Source organism: Pholcus phalangioides, unplaced genomic scaffold (assembly GCF_987345545.1).
Source record: "Pholcus phalangioides strain wild (caught in Gottingen) unplaced genomic scaffold, Ppha-v1.0 ptg000027l_1, whole genome shotgun sequence".
NCBI classification, from domain to species: domain Eukaryota; kingdom Metazoa; phylum Arthropoda; class Arachnida; order Araneae; family Pholcidae; genus Pholcus; species Pholcus phalangioides.
The window spans coordinates 8,971,528-8,992,011 of record NW_028301617.1 but is presented as its reverse complement, the minus strand read 5'-3'; the positions used below and the strand labels follow the sequence as shown (position 1 = coordinate 8,992,011).

Here is a 20,484-nt window from a genome sequence, read left to right as displayed (position 1 = left end):
TGAGTGGTCAGCGGCACACTTCGAGATCACTAGAGTGGCTCTCAGCCAACACCATCTATAGCAGAAGACCTCCATGCGAATTGGCGTCAACGAAGAAGGTCATCTTTTATATAGCCATTGGATATAATTATGTATTACAAAAAAAGGGGTAAAGTTGTCGACCTGCTATATCCAATGGCTATAGGTGAGATGACCTCCTTCGGTGGCGTCACGAGCTTCGCACGAAGGCCTTCTCCTATAGATGGCGTTGTCTCGGCACACTGACAGATCACTTCAGCGGACATATTAACAGTTCACTTAAGCGGTCCCCGCTGCACTTTTTATAGATCACTAAAAGTGTCTCTTGGCACATTTCCGGATCGTTAGAATTTCCCGCCACCCATTTCCAAATCACCTAAATTGCCCGTGACACATTTCCAGATCAATTTATCTTCCCGCGAGACATTTTCAGATCGCTTGAACAGCCCGCGACACATTCCAAAATTACTTGAATTACTCACGACGCATTTACAGATCACTTGAATTGCTTGCCCACGGCACACTCTTTCAGATCACCTGAGTGACTCGCGGCCAATTCTCAGTTAACTCAAGTGGCCAGCGACAAGTTTCCAAACCAATGACGTGGCTCGCAACAACCCCCGCCCCTCCCACAAAGGTCGAGAGAGCTGCGTTGTGGTCTTCATTCGACATAGAAATGGCGGCTTGATATTAATAAGCCAGAAATGGTAGTTTGTCTTTTTTTTCCTATATACAGTCGAATCCCGTTATAACGAACTCCAAGAGACTGGAGAAATCACTTCGTAATAACGAAATTTCCTCAGAAAGGAGTCCGGGGTTCTTTTATTGTTCCTATGTAAAGTAATATAAGGAATCAGAAAAGTGTTCGTTAAAACGAGATTTTCTCTATAATGGTATTCGTTAAAACGAGATTTTCTCTATAATGGTATTCGTTAAAACGGGATTCGACTGCGTAATTAAAATTTACGTGTCAAGAGATATCACGTGATACCTGGAGTGATTAATGGTTACAAACCTTGAAACTAGAAGATATAGAAATTTTTCGCGCGGCACGTTTGCTGGTATGTTCTAGATCAGTGGTTCTCAACCGCCGGGCCGCGGCCCGGCACCGGGCCCTGGCATTAGTCGAACTGGGCCGTGAGAGATTTATCTTTTAATTCTTTCCCATTCATTTCCCATAGTCGTGTTTATATGACCGGGCCTTCCACTCGGAAAAAAAAAAATACTCAACCGGGCCGCGGGCTTCCAAAGGTTGAGAATCACTGTTCTAGATTGTATCACTGGCTTACACATCAGTAATTATGGGTATTGCAATGGTGTAGATAGCGATTTCTCTACACACGGTAGAGTACCGATATGTACCGGTCTTGGGTGCCGGAGTACAGCATTAAACTCTTCAAGTCGAGACTTGACGATTTCAGATATTTTCTACGGTCAAAGACCGATCCCAGCGTCCAATAGATCCTACATGCTCAACGCATGGCATACGGGCCAAATGTGACCCCCTCGGAGTCTTCTGATGTGGCCCCCACGACAAATAACCGAATCTCTCAAGTGACCCACGGAAGGTTATCGGTCGACTTAAGTGGCCCGTGTTTATTTGTTGGTGCAGTCGAATCCCGTTTTAACGAATACCGTTATAGCGAAAAATCTCGTTTCAACGAACCCTTTTCTTCCAAACACCCTCCAAATAAGTTTACATAGGAAAAATGCAAACACCTGGAATTCTTTTATAACGAAGTGCTTTCTCCGGTCTCTTGGAGTTCGTTATAACGGGATTCGACACTGTATATTGTTGTGCCGGCTACAATCAATAAATGAAGAACAATTCATTGAACCTTTTTCTAAAATTTTGAAAAATGCTAAAAAGAACTAACTTTTTTTTAAAATTCAGTTAGTTTTTGAATTTGTTTTTTTTTTTAAAAAAAAAAGGTCAAACTTTTAAATACAGTCGAATCCCGTTATAACGAACTCCAAGAGACCTGAGAAATCACCTCGTTATAATGAAATTTCGTTATAAAGGAATTCCAGGTGTTTGCGTTTTTCCCATGTAAACTTATTTTGGAGGGGGTTTGGAAAAAAAGTGTTCGTTGAAACGAGATTTTTCGCTGTAACGGTATTCGTTAAAACGGGATTCGGCTGTATTCACAGTGGGCGAAGAAATAAATAATAAGTAAAACTTCATAGAAATTAATGTATATAATTGATAGCCACTGGTCAACAATTTTTAACTTTTTTTTCCCCCTCTAACATGACATAACAATAATTTTCTCGATAATAAAAATATTAATAATCATGTAATTATCATGTGTATATATTGTTTATAATTTTTGTTAATTACATTTTTAATTGGGTTGCTGTATTTTTGAAATATATGACATCCATATTTGTTACGGGGATCTTTTTCTCAGCGACCTCGTTGGGCATTTCGCCTGTTGTGGCCTTGTATTTGTATGATGTAGTAATGATGTAAATGATGATATAATGATGTAAAATGTTGGTATAACTGTATCCGTGGATTGTTAGGAGCACTCAATCTGGAGAGTCTACGTTTCAGATAAATTTGAATTAGCAACTTGTAATTTAAGAAATATGGGTATTATATGTCACTAATTTGAAGTGAATGATTATTGCATTCTATACATATAGAGAAGTATTTGTTGAATAATGAAATCTATATACCGTATATATACTCGTGTATAAGCAACACCACCTATAGAACAAGGCATTTGTATACATTGTGTATTTAGACCATTCTCACAAATCTCTCCCACTTCAACATGCCAACATCTTACTTGCCCACAAGTCTTTCCCACACTTCTTTTGAAATCCCAGGCTGCGGTCTCCGGTCCTTATGTGCCACTGGGCGCACGTGCAATTTTTCTCCCTAGTCATTGGATTCAGTCACCCATTTTTGCCAAATGGCTTGTATGTTGCATGGAGTTGTTGGCTGTCTTCATGGGGAGAACGACGCGAGTGATTCGAAACTTGCGGGCACGGGGCAAGGGGAGCCACCACTATAAATCTTTGCTAACTTTTCCGACACAACTCTGCCTATTTTGAGGTAACGGAAGTAAGGTGCTTTGCATCAGTCCGGGGCTGTGAGCGGTTCTATCTATCTATCTATCTATCTATCTATAGAACAAGGCCTTCGCACGAAGCTTGTGACATCAATAAAGAAGGCCATTTCTCCTATTGCCATTGGACATACTGCAAAAAAAAAAAAGAAGGTAAAGACATCGCATGCGTCGGACTGCTATATCCAATGGCAATAGCTGAAACGTCCTTCTTCAGTGACGTCATGAGCTTCGTGCGGAGACGCCTTGTTCTATAGATATAGTATATAGATGCATACATAGTATATAGATATAGTATATATATATATTGTTCTATAGATATAGTATATACAGTAGATATAGTATATAGATATAGTATGGAGCATGACGTTTAGCGTTGATAAGTGCATGGTAGCTCATTTTGGTTCGAATAACCCACGGTTCTCTTACGAGTTGAATTGTGTCACTATCCCGGATGCAACTAGGGTCACCGATTTGGGAATTCTCATTGAGGAGTGGCTTAGATTTTCTGAACATTTTTCAGCGGTGGTCAAAAAAGCTCTTTTTCGAGGCTTAGTTCGTCCTGGACTGGAGTATGCTGTAAGGTTTTGCAGACCATACCTAGAGAGGGACGTAGACTTGGTTGAAGGGGTGCAGAGATGAGCTACGCGTGTCCTTATTGGCACACGGGGCTTGAGTTATGAAGAGAGACTTCATTTTTTGAATATGTTTACATTGGATGAACGCGGGTCTCGGGGAGATATGATCGAAGTGTTCAAAATTTTCAATGGGATGGATAGGATGGACCATGAACTTTTAGTACACCGCCAATCGACTGCTTTTACAAGGGGACGCCAGTATCGATTGGTGAGGGACAATGCAAGGTTACGGTGTCGCAGGGAATGTTTCTCTAATAGGGTTGTTAATAAATGGAATAGCTTACCCCCGGAGGTAGTAAATTGTAACACAATTGACACGTTTTAAAAAAAACACGATAAACATGTTGGAGTAAATCGAGAAGCTATCCATACTTAAAATAAGACAACTATAAGTATTCTTTATGGGCATTGTATAATATTTTATCATGTGTATATATTGTTTATAATTTGTGTTAATTGAATTTTTAATTGGGTTTTTTTTCAAACCGAGCACAACTCAGGTCTATCGCCATAGGCAATTTACTACCTAGTAAGTTGTGCCGGAATTGTAAGTGTGTGTACCTGACAGTCTGAATACGTATCTAGTGTTGTGTATGATTTTTCAGTGTTCAGTGCTGCCATCTATATCTCAAAACTGAAGTGAGTGATGTGTAGTGATTGAATATTTGTACTGTTTGTAGGACTGTTGCTCTCTGTGGCGAGACTTTTCAACGGGGAGATCGGTTCGCATTTGCGTCTCGAAGTTGGGAACCACAGAAAACCAACTTCAGCCGACCACCACTGTGGCGACGGTGGGGCTCGAACCCAGGTCCCCGCGATGCGAGTCCGTCACTATGACCACTCGACCACCACGGCGGCTTGCTGTATTTTTTTTAATATATGGCATCCATATATTTATGGGCAACTTTTTCCTCGGCCACCTCGTTGGGCATTTTGCCTGTTGTGGCGTTGTATTTGTATTTGATTGTATTTGTATAGATAGATAGATAGATAGATAGAACACCACTCACACACACACAAAACCCCAGACTGATGCAAAGCGCCTTACTTCCGTTACCTCAAAAGAGGCAGGGGGGTTGTATCGGTAAAGTTAGCAGAGATTTATGGTGATGGCTCCCCTTGCCCCGTGCTCGCAAGTTTCAAATCGCTCGCGTCGTTCTCCCCATGAAGACAGCCGTAAACTCGATGCAACGTACAAGACATTCGACTGAAACGGACAGCTGAACCAATTGACTAGGGAGAAAAATTGCACGTGCGTCCACATAAGGGCCGGAGACCGCAGCCGAGGATTTCGAAAGAAGTGTGGGAAAAGACTTGTTGGCAAGAAAGAATCTTGATGTCAAAAAAGAAAAAAGAATCTATGTTTCTAAGTGCAATATTCACTGACATATTCAAATTCGAAAAACGGAGGTAATTTGGGGGGGGGCAGCGTTAAGTGAGGGGCAAGGGCAAGAGAGAACTATAAGGTATTAAAGGTCTAAAAACTAGCTAAAATAGGATTGCATTCAATCTCATTTACTGCTTTAATGACGATTTATAATAACTGCATTATAATGCAAACATTAAACTAATTTCAAGCCCAACGTAAAATGTCAGTAGACCCTCATTATTAGGTCAATTCTAGGACCATAATTACCAGACCATAGTGAAAATGGGAGCGCTTTTGAGTTACAAATAATTCTCGTTGATTTGGTTGAATTATTTGGAATGATCATTATCATTTCTATAGTTGAAACACAGTTACCTTGTTCAAATGTAGTAAACAAAGTAGTTTTTTTTTTTTTATATTACCGCGGAACGCGGGACTCCTTCAAGCGCGGGAGGGGGGGGGGGGCCCTGTGTGGCCGCATCTGTCACACAACCCCTGAGAGCGACTGGTAAATTTAATCGGATATTAAATACGTATGTAAAATAAATAGCCCCGGTTTTTGTTTGCGGTGCATTATGGTGTAAAAAAAACAAATCAGCCGAACAACATGGGACCCAGAGCCCTGTCTTCTCCTACCGTGCCTAGTGTGAGCCACGACAATTGATGACGACCACTCTGGGTCAGTCATCGGTCAGCTATACATATACATTGCAGTCCTATGCCTGAGCGAGACATTTTTATGTAAAAATCATGTGTAGGAAACAAAAATTTCTAATTTTCCTCCGCTTTTCTAACATGGGCGGTGTCCATCTGAAACAAAATCTCATTCGCGTTTAACACCATTCGGTCAAAGCAAAGTTAATGCACGGCAAAACACCAATTTCTCTAACCCCTCGGATGACTTATTCGCGTTTGAATTGGGGGCTGGAAGGGGTTGGGGGGGGGGCTATCAACTAAGGATGGTAATTCGTACCGGGAGAGTTGGAAAATTTGAAAAACAGCAATTCTTTTTGTCCTCAATGCTCAAAATCAATAGATCATGGACACTGAAATTCACTAATAAACTTAAAAAAATATGTTAAAATAGGCATTTATGGGCAGGAAAACTTCAAAAAAAGGCATTTTTACCAAAAAAAGTTTTAAAATAGTCAAAAAAAAAAAAAGAGGCATTTATGGCATTTTGCCTGAACTTCCGGTGTCTAATAATTATTATTCCAAGATGTTATTAGTATGAAACGAGTGAAAGGAATTGGTGGATACGCATTATTATTATTATTTCTCCGCTTGGTCATCACATATCTTATGGCCTTATTCACGCATACGTGAGTTTACTACGCCAACATCAATGTGTGGGACGTCTAAGTTATTGTCTATCGCACACAGTTCGTGTATTCACCAGACAATCATGAATCACCATCACACCCACTTGCAGTCGCAACCGAGGCAATGAGTTCCGCACTGAAATAACAAAAAGACTTCTTTTATTTGTTCGTGATCGCCTAGTTTCCCAACCTTTTTTCTCCCATCGCTCCCCCCCCCCCCCAACGCAAACCCCAATCTAACCCATAAGATCCTATGTTATACCCGTAACTTCTACCACCCCCCCCCGGACCATTCCATCGCCCCCCAGGGGGGCGTTAACGCCCACGTTGGGAATCACTGTCCTCAATGAACAACCTAACGTAGGCGAAGTATTTTAAACCAGAGGTTCTCTTAATCTTTTCAGAGCCGTAACCTGTGTTCCTCGCACCCAGAGCCACTCTTAGGCTGGAATTACACTATAAAAGTTTGACAAAAGTTATTTTATAAAACTTGGCGGAAGAAACCATTAACATTATCTGTTGTATTTGTTTCAATGTGTAACCAATAATCTTATCGGTTCCATTTTTCATGTTTCATAAAGGAACGTTTATCAAACTTTTACAGTGTAATGCCGGCCTTACTGGGGGAACCTAGAGGCACCACCATTCATAAATTTTCATTTATTTCTCTCAAATACAAATGCAACGCCACAACAGGCAAATTGCCCAACGAGGTGGCTGACTTAAGAACATCATGGATCCCCGAGCCCTGCCTACTACTGCTACACCACACATGCACCCCCCCTCCTCCCGCGGAACACCCAACGAATCGGTACATGCGGGAATGTGCGTGTACGTGTAGTGAAACCTGACGTGAAGTTTTTTTTTGTTTCTCTGTAATGCTTGTTGTGTGTAGTGCTGCCATCTGCCACCAGTTTTTCAAACAATGAGTGAAGTGTTATGATTGAATGATTTATCGTTGTAGGACTGTTGCTCTCTGTGGCGAGACCTTTTTAACGGGGAGATCGGCTCGCATTTGCGCCTCAAAGTTGGGAACCACAGAAAACCAACTTCAGCCGACCACCACTGTGGGGTTCGAACCCGGATCCTCGCATCGCGAGTCCGTCACTATAACCACTCGACCACCACAGCGGCAGCTCAGAAATTCTAGAATTATTTCTTTCATGAAGTTCCATTTGATTCTTTTATAAATTTTCATTCATTCCATTCACCAATTCCGAAATTATTCCATTCATTAATTTGAAAATTATATCTTTCATCAGTTCCAGAAACGGTTTTTTTTCCTCGCATCTCGATTATGGATTTTATTTTTTTCATTAATTTTCATTTACTCATGCTTCATGTGTTCATATTTTTGTGTGTAGCCTTTTTGCAGCATTCTTAAAACTCATGTATGCTTCTTGTTTCTAAATATATGAAAAAGGCGCAAGGAATTTCACTGAACACACCACTGAATTTCACTGATTGCATACCATCAAGTGTGGGAAAAGCCAAAGTGTTCGATCATAGTGTACAAATACACTGCCAAAGGCACGTCTGATCGCAAAAAATAAAATCTATATATATAAAATTGATTTTCTGTGTGTGTGTGTGTGTGTGTATGTTCTCTATACAAATGTACAATTTTAGATCGATCGTCACCAAATTTTGCATATATACCAAATGGGACCCGACTTGAACGATAGGCTACTTTAAAATTTCATCAGAGCAGGGCAAATTCCCCAAATGGGCAAAAAACGGTTGGGCAACAATGGTTTTTGGGCCTCAACAATCACTTTCCGAACGTTTACTTTGGTTACCGTGGTTCCCTAGCAATGCGTTTCAGACGTATTTATGCCTTTACAACGGTTTGTCACTTCTTTAATTCTGTTAGTATATACATATGTATAATAGTTTATGCCTTTATAATGGTTTGATACATTTTCAATCCTGCCAGTAACGAGGCTTTTTGAATAGGCGTCATAATTATCATCAGCATCGCTTTGGGGGTCAAAAAAAGGGTGATCCTCGTAGAAATCAGTGCTAAAATTGCCGATTTTACTGTAGAAATGCTGAAATTTTGTGGAGTTTTCTGTCACATCAATAATTTTAAAAATTGTATTGAATTCTAAATTTCTGAAATATTGAGTTCGATTTGAGTTATACGAAGCCCGGGAGATTAGACATGAAGTAATTATCCGGACCTACTTTTGAGTTGGATATCCATGCAATAATAGTGATTTCACCATTTTATTTACATCTTCTCAAGCATGAAAATTAATGTCTCCGTATTGTCTTTTGATATTCAACTGCATAAATTCATAGTTTAGGATGTTTTAAAATTAATTATGGGTAATTAAGTTCCACAGCTTCAATAAATCATTTTTAAAGCTGAAACAGGCGGATGGATAACTTAAAGTTCGGGGGGGGGATCAAAATACCTAGCACCCCTTAGAAAAAGGGGAAAAAATATATTCGTTTCTATGTTTCTTTGAATCCAGATTTGTTTATTTCATGAAGTCGCCATATTGGTTAACTTAGACATGGTTTACATGTCCCTCAAAGAAAGAAGGAGATATCACGTGATCCAAACAGCGTCATTGAAGAAAACCCGGGCAGCGCCGGGTATTATAGCTAGTATAATAATAAAAATAATAATATAAAAAATTAAATATTAATATAATATTTCTTTCTTTGAGTGAAAATTTTTGGCAAAACCGCCATTTCTAAATCCGGAAAAAATGAAAAAATCATAAAATTATAACAATGTGTGCTTGAAAATCGATTTATGAACTGGCAACACCCCCGGAAAATAAGTTTTCGATCACTGTATTGTAAAATGTGCGCAGAGACAGGGAGTAACAAGCAATGTAAGTTATAGAAAATGAACGCAACGGTTTACGAAAAAAATTCAGCTCCATCAATTCACCGACAACAGTTCGACACGAGTCAGCGAGCTGACACGATAAGTGAGCAAGGAATGACCGGATGATTGAGTCAGTAAATGATACAGTTGTTAGTGACGGGGTGATTAGTGTTGGTGAGTGAGCAAACTATCGAGTGAGCGAGTGGTTAGTGTTGGGGAGTGAGCAAACTAGCGAGTGAGCGAGTGGTTAGTGTTGGTGAGTGAGCAAACTAGCGAGTGACGGGGTGGTTAGTGTTGGTGAGTGAGCAAACTATCGAGTGAGTGAGTGAGCAAACTATCGAGTGAGTGAGTGAGCAAACTATCGAGTGAGTGAGTGAGCAAACTATCGAGTGAGTGAGTGAGCAAACTATCGAGTGAGTGAGTGAGCAAACTATCGAGTGAGTGAGTGAGCAAACTATCGAGTGAGTGAGTGAGCAAACTATCGAGTGAGTGAGTGAGCTACCTAAAAATACAGTAAGTGACGTAGTGGATGGGCTGGTGACCTAGTGAGTGAGCGTCAAGGTGAACGACCCAGTGGTAGACTGGTCCAGCGTGGAACAACCCCTCGGGGCAATGCGCTTCTATGCCTCATGGGACAGAGCCTGCCAAATCTGGCACTAAAGAGCACTAGTGCCAGACATGAGAGTCATGTCTGTCACTACAGTGGTAGACGGAGTGACCTAGTAATTAAGTGCGTGACCTAGTGACTAAGTGTGTGACAGAGTGCGTGACCCTGTCAGTAAGTGAACGACCTGGTGATTGAGTGCGTCTGACAGAGTGAGCGACCTTTTCGGAGAGCAACAGAGTGAGTGACCTAGTTAATTAGCGAAAGAGAGACAGAATGATCAACTAGCTGACTGATTGTATAATAAAGTGAGCAACATAGTAAGTTGAGGATAGAATGAGTGACCTAGTGAGTGAGCGGTAGAATTAGCTACCTAGTGATCGACTGAATGACCTGGGGGAGTGAGTGAGTGAGCGAACGAGACGAGAGCGAGCTAGCTCTAGTTACAGGCCGGTTTCACTCATTCGTTCATTTGCTCACTCGATCATTCATTCACTCATGTCTAACTGATGTCGGTGAATTTTCCATTCGGTGAATTGCTGACGATAAATTTCCCCCGGATGGTTTCCATCGTTATATCTTATTCTGAACTACTAAGAGATGGTTCCTAAAATATATCTTCCTGATTATCTCAAGAAGCCGATAATTTCTTTCCATTTAGAAGACTTCGTTTCTCAAAAGGGAGTGGAGTTTCAGAATTGTCTAGTTGTTACAAGATTCCCCGGAAGACTAGTTATATTTTCGGAGAAGATGATAGTACAAGGAAGGAAATTTATCTCTGCGCCTCCACGGGGACACGAACTTCTGTCCTTCGTTTTCTGGACACGAGTGCTCTACCAACTAAGCTATGGAAACAAGGTAGAATATTTCATATATAGTGTATGTGTGTATCGAAAGGTCCCCGTACATGGACAACGGCAGCAATCAACTAATAGCTCGTGAATGGCATAGGCCACCAGATGGCGGCAAGTATGTAGATATGTCCTCTCTACTTGTTAATACAAGATTTGAAGAGATGAATTTTTCTTCCTTGAAATCATCATCTCCAATAACCAGTCTTTCGAGGAATCTTGTATTAACAAGTGGAGAGAGAGAACAGGGTGATTCTCTTCGAGAGGTTGTACGAGATACCTAAACACACCTGCATTTTTTTTCAAGCATGGAATGTGCGGTCGAACCACAATAGCAAAGGCGGCAGGGACGGCTCGAGCTTAACTACTGCCACCCGGAAACAAAAGTTAAAAGACGCGGAATTCCAGCGTCACACAGAATTTCCACGAATCAGAATTCACGACGTCTCTGACATGACGTGAAAATCACGTCACTTATGTGAATGGTGCCAGTTGAATGGTGTCACTATCCAGGATGCTACTAGGGTCACCGATTTGGGAATTCTCATTGACGAGCGGCTTAGGTTTTCTGAACATTGTTCAGCGGTGGTCAAAAAAGCGAATAGAATGCTTGGTCTCATTTTCAAAAAGGTCTCTTCGCGTTCTCCTAATGTCATTCTTCCGCTTTTTCGAGGCTTAGTTCGTCCTGGACTGGAGTATGCTGTAAGGTTTTGGAGACCATACCCACAGAGGGACATAGACTTGGTTGAAGGGGTGCAGAGAAGAGCTACGCGTGTCCTTATTGGCACACGGGGCTTGAGTTATGAACAGAGACTTCATTTTTTGAATATGTTTACATTGGATGAACGCAGGTGTCGAGGAGATATGATCGAAGTGTTCAAAATTTTCAATGGGATGGATAGGATGGATCATGAACTTTTAGTACACCGCCAATCGACTGCTTTTACAAGGGGACACCAGTATCGATTGGTGAGGGACAATGCAAGGTTATGGTGTCGCAGGGAAATTTTCTCTAATAGGGTTGTTAATAAATGGAATAGCTTACCCCCGGAGGTAGTAAATTATAACACAATTGACACGTTTAAAAAGAAATACGATAAACATTTTGGTAGAAATCGAGAAGCTCTATCCATTCTTAGAATAAGACAGCCATAAGTATTCTTTATGGGCGTTGTATCTGTATTCGTATTTGTAAGTTCATTCATGAATATCTGTTATTTTTTAGCCGGAATAATAAACATAATGCATTTAAAAAAAACACTCATAAACTGTGATGTGTGTGAATTTTGAAGCACCCTGTACATAAAAAATATCGTGATTCAGACTTTGCAGCTTTCAGTGCCATCTCTTGGTGAAATTTCGAACGGATGTAGGAATTATATGTGATGTGATTCGAAATTCACCATTTTCTCTGGATTCAGCAGACGGTGTGTAAATTGCATCTCGCGGACCGTTTTCTATAACTCTCAGAAATCGAGCCAATTCTTTAACACCCGTGCTAGAAACGGAACGATTTCGCACCATAAATTCGTTCTAGACGTTGCCAGTGTCCTTGAGAGGAATCACTCTACCGGCATATATCTCGCTGAAAGTGCTGACCAACCTGCTGTAAATATAGATTACAATTCGTCTGTTCTGAATTTGAAATGAGTGCCGTAATGGTAGAGATAAAAGCTTTTTTTATACGAATGAAGACCTTGGGCACATCTCATCAGCACTCAGTCTACATAGTCATTGAATCGACCACGAGGTCTGATTCCCACAAAGAGAACTTTGATATATTTACGAGAGCACTTTTTCTGAATAGAAAAGGAAGGTTTCTCCCCCCTCCCCTCGTGGTTATACAAATCAAATAATTACCAAAAGAACAGAACTGGGTCAAGGATGAGTTATGGTTCTCTTAGAGAGTGCCAGAGACTTTACCTGCATATCAATTCGGAGAAAAAGCACACACGCGCGTTCTGCATGTTAGTTGAAGATGAAAGTGAAGATGCTCCTGAGGAATTGGGAATCCCTCGCCCTCTCCTCTATCATTGTAATACTGACCTTGACATCTTGATAGTGTCTTAACAGACTGTCAAGATCGTCTTGAGCAAGAATCGAATCTGTGATGAAATTCCTTGATGGAAGAATTGGATTCGATAACGTCCCCGTGACGTTTTGTTTGGATGAACGTAATCTGTTGGGTGACATTGAGGCATTGGTGGAAGACGCTATCTGCTCCTCTGAATCAGTAGGTCTCAACTCTTTTACGCTTCAAGTTCTGAAGCTAATGGAGCTACTCTAGGAATGCGTCGGAGGCATTCATTGAAATTTTTATCACCTATACACAGGGCTGGACTTAGGCAGGTGCGAAGGGTGCGGCCGCACCGGGCGCTAACTTTTTGGGGCCGCAAAAGGGGATAAAAATGTTTTGATTACATTTGGACTTTAACTTCTTAACAAAGCAATACCTTAAAATTCAATCCAAGATAGAGAACCTCTAAAGTTGAGGGCCTGGGTAAGTAATAGGTAGATTTCTAGCTCTGAGAGCCCCAAATCTTCAAGTGCTTGGGGGGCACTTGCAATTTTTTCACTAGGAAGCGGACACCATGTCCATATTTATTGCCAAACGGCATTTTTTATGACTACGAAGGAGTTTTACAGTCATTCTCGAGCACCAGAGTACCCATGGACACACTGGAGTATTGGAAAATCCCTGTTCAGAGGGGGCCACAATTTTTTTTTGCATCGGGCCGCAAAATACTTAAGCCCGTCCCTGCCTATACAAATACAAAAGCCACTAGATGCAAATTGCCCAGTGCAGTAGCGCAAAAAGATTCCAAATAAAAAATACGGATGTGAAACATACAGCAAGCCCAAAATAACAGCGTATATATCACGAAAGAAACTAATCTATGTATAAAATTGATTTTCTGTGTGTCTGTGTGTTACTATCTATCTCTATACAAATCCAAAATTTTAGATCGATCGTCGCCAAATTTTGCATGTATACCAAACGGGACCCGACATGAACGTTAGGCTACTTTAAAATTTCGTCAGAGCAGCGCAAATGCCACAAATGGGCAAAAAAACTGTCGGGCAACAATGATTTTTTTGGCCTCAGCAATCACTTTCGGAACGTTTACTTTGGTTACCGTGGTTCCCTAGCGATGCGTTTCAGACGTGCATATGCCTTTACAATGGTTTGTCACTTCTTTAACGCTGCCAGTGTCTGTGTAATAGTTTATGCCTTTATGATGGTTTGCCACTTTTTCAATCCTCCCAGTAATGAGAGCTTTTGAATAGACGTTAGAATCAGCATCACTCTGAGGGACAGGCTAAGAATGATCCCCATAGAAATCAGTGTTAAAATTGCCCATTTTACTGTAGAAATGCGGAAATTTTATTTCCGCATTCTAGATTTGTTTATTTCATGAAGTCGCGCAGGAAGTCGCCATATTGGTTAACTTAGACACAGTTTGCATGTCCCTCAAAGAAAGAGGGAGATATCACGTGATCCAAAAATCCCCATTGAAGAAAACACGGGCAGCGCCGGGTATTATAGCTAGTATATTTATATAATGACATGTTTTGACTAACTGATTCACCGGTTCATCATCGCCGAGCCGAAACCATTGAAGTTACGAATATGAAATTCGGTCAGTAGTTTTATTTTATGAAGTAAAGATCCACTAAGAAAGGGTTTTCGAAATTCGACCCCTAAGGGGGGTCATAAGGGGGATTCAAAAGAATATACAGAGAAATCACGCCGAGCCAAAATCACTAAAGCTATATTTATGTCTAGATATGTTATAACCGAAACCAGTGAAGCCATATTTATGAAATTTGGTCAGTAGTTTTGTTTTATGACGTAAAGACTCACTAAGAAGGGGTCATAAGAGGGGTTAAAATGCTATGTAGAGATATCATGCCTAGTGAAAACCGCTGAAATTATAAATTTGAAATTCGGTCAGTACCTTCATTTTATGATCCAAAGACTCGCTAAGAAGGGGTTTCTCAAAATTCACTCCCTAAAGGGCTCTCTCAAGGAAGAATTTTCGGATTACCAAATTCACGCGAGCGAAGCCGCGGGTATAACAGCTAAGCTATATATAAATTTGATTTTCCATGTGTGTGTGTGTGTCTGTCTGTGGGTATGATTTCTATACAGATCTGCAATTTTAGACCGATCGTCGCAAAATTTTGCATATATACCAAATGGGACCCGACTTGAATGATATTTGGGTCTAACGTCCAATTAGAAAGTTGTTGTCCTGTCTTGTCTGAGCCCCCCCCCCCCCACTTCAAAAAAAAAAAAACATGTTTCGAAGTGCAATATTCGTTGAGGTATTTTAATTCGAAAATGGGAGCAAAAAGTTACGAAAGAACAGCAAAAAAAAAAAACGTACAACGCGTTCATTTTCTCAAGTTTTCTCCGATTTTTGAATTCGAATTATTTCAGCGAATGTTGCAGTTGGAAACATGGGATCTCTTTTTTGGTGGACTCGGAATATACAGTGCATTTTGTTACACACTGTATTTTCCGTCTCAAAACCTGGTACAGGGTTATTTTCGAACGCCTTTTCAGCTTTTCTTCAAACTATATCTCTACGATGAACGGTCGATGAGATAAAGGCTGAATTTGCGGCCTTTATGAATCTTGTGGTGAAATAAGTATGTGTAGTCCTTCGAATTGCTTCGCGCTTTGCCATATCGATAGCTCGTGAGAGACATTATCTGGAACAGTATCATTAATCAAGATGCCTTCCCAATTTTGTCGCATCTGGTAGTGTCACATCGGATAGTGTCACATCCCTGTAGCTGTTGACCTTTCATTACCAGGAGAACTACTACACCACTTCTCCTCTACACATGCGCCTCGTCCATATTCGTCCACTAATTTCTAACAAATGAGTACACGCGGAAATGTGCATGTAGGTATTGCGACCTAACGATGTTTGAAGTTTAAAGTTTGTTTCTCAGTAATGCTTGTGCTGCCATCTATTTTCCGAACTATGAGTGAAGTGCTTGAATACTTGTAGTCATTACCAGACCAGAGCCGATTTCGAAAAGCTAGTGATAAACAACAATGCCCCCCCCCCCTTACAGCTAGGATTCGTGCGCGCCCGAGTGGTGGTAAGATGCTCGTCTCCTACCACCGTGAATAAAAGTTGCGGTTAGGTCCACCACCACCACCAAACCAGAACATGGCTCCCACTCTGTCCCAAAGAGGAATATAAGCGGTTAACGAAGCCACGCTGGAGAATGCTGTCAGGTCCCAGAGTTCGAGCCCGGAGAAAATATAAATAACAATATATATAACAAGATATTTTCCCTAACGAAACGCTTAAGGCGACCACCGATAGACGGTGCCTTCATTTCCAACCCAACTTATTAACGGTAGTAAATTGCAATAGAGCGATATAACCGGAGTTGGTGTGTGGTGAAGTAGCTAGGATTAGTGCTAAGATTGACGTATACCTAAAGGCTGATACGCTACTACCCACTCAGTTGTTTGCCAGGTTGCTGATGGCTACTTTTTGATCACCAGGTGAAAAATTACGCTTTTTTTATTGCATTATTTCAGTAATCTTTTTCCCAGGGTCTAAATAATGTATACAGTGTGATTCAAAAAAGAGGGGGGGGGGTGACTTTAAGAGGTGATAGTACACACCAATACAAACAATTGTCATCAAAGAATGCGTGGTCTAACATGAAACGCAGACGTTAAAACGGCATTCCTGTTCAAATTTATCGGGAGAAAAAGAACACCATTCATGCAAATGCAATCTGGGGAAGAAGAAGAAACAAATCTGCGTCGCAGTGCATCAGACCAAGAAGCTAGAAAGGATCCCGTTTCGCACAGCTGCTGTTGCAAGTGCAACCTGGGGAAGAAGAAGAAACCGTATAAATCTGCGTCACAGTGCATCAGACCGGGAAGCTAGAAAGGATCCCGTTTCGTACAGCTGCCGATGCAAGTGCAACCTGGGGAAGAAGGAGAAACCGAATGCAAATCTACGTCACAATGCATCAGACCGGGAAGCTAGAAAGGATCCCGTTTCGCACAGCTGCCGATGCAAGTGCAACCTGGGGAAGAAGAAGAAACCGTATGCAAATCTGCGTCACAGTGCATCAGACCGGGAAGCTAGAAAAGATCCCGTTTCGCACAGCTGCCGATGCAAGTGCAACCTGGGGAAAGAAGGAGAAACCGAATGCAAATCTACGTCACAATGCATCAGACCGGGAAGCTAGAAAGGATCCCGTTTCGCACAGCTGCCGATGCAAGTGCAACCTGGGGAAGAAGAAGAAACCGTATGCAAATCTGCGTCACAGTGCATCAGACCGGGAAGCTAGAAAGGATCCCGTTTCGCACAGCTGCCGATGCAAGTGCAACCTGGGGAAGAAGGAGAAACCGAATGCAAATCTACGTCACAATGCATCAGACCGGGAAGCTAGAAAGGATCCCGTTTCGCACAGCTGCCGATGCAAGTGCAACCTGGGGAAGAAGAAGAAACCGTATGCAAATCTGCGTCACAGTGCATCAGACCAGGAAGCTAGAAAAGATCCCGTTTCGCACAGCTGCCGATGCAAGTGCAACCTGGGGAAGAAGGAGAAACCGAACGCAAATCTACGTCACAATGCATCAGACCGGGAAGCTAGAAAGGATCCCGTTTCGCACAGCTGCCGATGCAAGTGCAACCTGGGGAAGAAGAAGAAACCGTATGCAAATCTGCGTCACAGTGCATCAGACCGGGAAGCTAGAAAAGATCCCGTTTCGCACAGCTGCCGATGCAAGTGCAACCTGGGGAAGAAGGAGAAACCGAATGCAAATCTACGTCACAATGTATCAGACCGGGAAGCTAGAAAGGATCCCGTTTCGCACAGCTGCCGATGCAAGTGCAACCTGGGGAAGAAGAAGAAACCGTATGCAAATCTGCGTCACAGTGCATCAGACCGGGAAGCTAGGAAGGATCCCGTTTCGCACAAATGCGATGCAAGCACACAAATGTTTTCGGAATTGGCAACCACCTGTGGGGGGAAAACTCTGACCGTACATTCGTGCTGCCTCTGTGGCACTTCAGTTTGCAGCTCCCTAAACGAAATGCGTGTCTGCTTTTTTCAGTATTTCTAAAGTGCGCCATTATCCCCTTACGTTACAACTGTGAGAACGATTTCGTACGCTGGAATAACTTCACAGGGCTGGCGTATGCGCCTTTTATTCCCTGTGGCGCAGATTTGCATACGATTTCTTCTTCTTCCCCAGGTTACATTTGCAGGAATGGTGTTCTTTTCCTCCCGATAAATATGAACAGGAATGCCATTTTAATGTCTGTAAGAGCGTTTACGTTTCATGTTAGACCCTGCATTCTTTGATGACAAATGTTTGTATTGGTGTGTACTATCACCTCTTCAAGCTTTTCCCCATATTTTCTGAATCATCCTGTATACCAAGTTTCAATGAACTACGTCCACAGCAGCGGGCGCTACGTAGATCGGAGTAGTGTCAGTGTAATTCAACTGATAACTACTCATCTTGACTACACTGACACTACTCCGACCTATGTAGCGCCCGTTGTGGTGATCGTAGTTCATTGAAATTTGGTATATACGTTATTTGGACCATGGGAAAAAGATAATGCGATAAAAAGATCGCAACTTTTTCACCTGGTGGTCAAAAAATGGAACAATCTTTATTATTGAATCTTTCTTTTCTTGGTCCATATATCCCATATACCAAGTTTCATCAAAATACTGTACTTCCATCAGAATGGGCGCTACATACGTCTGAGTGGCGTCAGTTTATTTATAACCATCCTGTACAGGGCCGTAACTTGCAATTCCTGTGCCCTGTGCAAGAATTTGCATTTTAGCCCCCCCCCCCTTCTAGGCAATTCTTGGGCCCAGAATGTCTCCCCAGTGGGGGCCCTGTGCTCGTGCACCTGTTGCACTTGCCTAGTTACGGCACTTGCCTTGTATGTAGGTAACGTATGACCCGTATCAAATGGGATACATGGGTATTAAGGTTATTCTGTGTGTATTTTTAAATAAAAATGTCACGTTTTTTCCCAACGAAGCTTAAGAGACTTGTGACACCCTTTGAAATTCGTAGAAGACGCCCCTGCCTCACGAAAGCCTTGAATACTCCCTGATATGCATAGAAGGCTTGCGTGTCGACTAGATCACCGATGACACTAGGGCCACCAATATGGGAATTATCACTGACGAGCGGCTTAGGTTTTCTGAACACTGTTCAGCGGTGGTAAAAAAAAGCGTACAGAATGCTCGGTTTCATTCCCAAAAACGTCTCTCTGCGTTTTCCTAAAGTCATTGTTCCGCTTTTCCTCAGCCTTGTTCATCCTGCATAGGAATATGCCGTAAGGGGTCATTCAAGTATTATGTCAGCATCGAGGGGGGATGTTTCGGATTTGCTGACTTATGATGACAAGAGTGAGGGGTGGGGTTTGAAGGTTGCTTACGTCATCAACCACCCCTTTTTGGAGATATGAAATATTCTACTGACGAAATTTTGCTGATGTGGGAGGGGTGTCAGTGTTTTGCTGACAAGGGGGGGGGGTCAAAAATGGCTGAAAATCTGCTTACGTAATACTTGAATGGCCCCTAAGGCTTTGGAGACCCATACTCTCAGAGTGACATATACTTGGTTCAGGGAGTATGCAGAGACGAGACGAGTGATCTTATGGGCACACAAGGCTTAAGCTATTACTTGATTTCTTGGGTGTTTTTACATTGGAGGAATGCATATAATATGATCGAAGTGTATAAAAGTTTCAACGGAATAGACCATTTATACATCCTCAATCAACTGCTTCGACCAAGAGACACCAGTTTCGTTTACTAAAGCCCCCGTTCACATGTCCAAATATTGCGGTAACATTGAGAATTCTACCACCCCTTTGACGACTTTTTTTTCTTCGTAAGGAAGGAAATGGGGAGTAGTCATTGGTGAAAATTATATTTCCCACGTGAACGGCGCTTAAGGGACAATTACAGGTTTGTAGTGTTGCTGGGGATTCTTCCTCTAACGGGGTTGTGAATGAATGGAATAGCTCACCCCCGGGAGTCGTGAATTCCAACTCAATTTACGTTTACATGTTTAGAAAGAAATACGATAAACATATTGGGATGAATGTGGAAAATCTATCCAGACAAGACGACCATGACTTCTGATAGACGTTTTATTATACAGCGTGAGGTGTAATTATAAATTCGTGGGACAAATTTTAACAGGTGATATGAGGCTCTAAAACAAGCATTTTCGGTCGCAAAATGTGTGGTCGACTCGCAATAGCAAAGGCAGTAGAGGGTGCTTTTACAGAGTGCGCAACTCTGCATAAATCTCCTCACAGCACATTTCTCCGGATCCACGCCTGGCGGCGGATCGTTTGGCGCAGTATGACCATGATGGTCCACTCACGAATTAAAACCAAACTTTGGTTTTTTTAAAAAAAGATTGGTTGTTATTGATGCATAAGCACTTTCGAATTGAAGTTTTTGAAGTGAGGATTGTCAGGGTTATGTTGCGCCAAACAATGGCAAGCGGTGTAATGTCTTGTGGTAAATTTTGCGTCACCTAGGTGGCAGCATGAGGAGCGTATATGGCGACAGCGTCCACTAGTGGATGCCGCTGTCCGCATAATAGGGAAAAAAGCGCGCCTGCGCGATGGGGGGGGGAACTGGACTGGACTTGCGTTTTGCCTCCCAAACGAGACGGTCACACGGTCCGCTCATATCGATGAAACGTCCTCTACTGTGGGTT

General features: G+C 41.9%; 1 protein-coding gene across 1 annotated transcript in view; it reads right to left on the bottom strand.

Annotated features, from left to right (window-relative positions):
• LOC149068360 (cuticle protein 10.9-like) overlaps positions 1-20,484 on the bottom strand; it is a 230,312-nt gene that overhangs the window by 57,246 nt on the left and 152,582 nt on the right. The window lies entirely within an intron of this gene.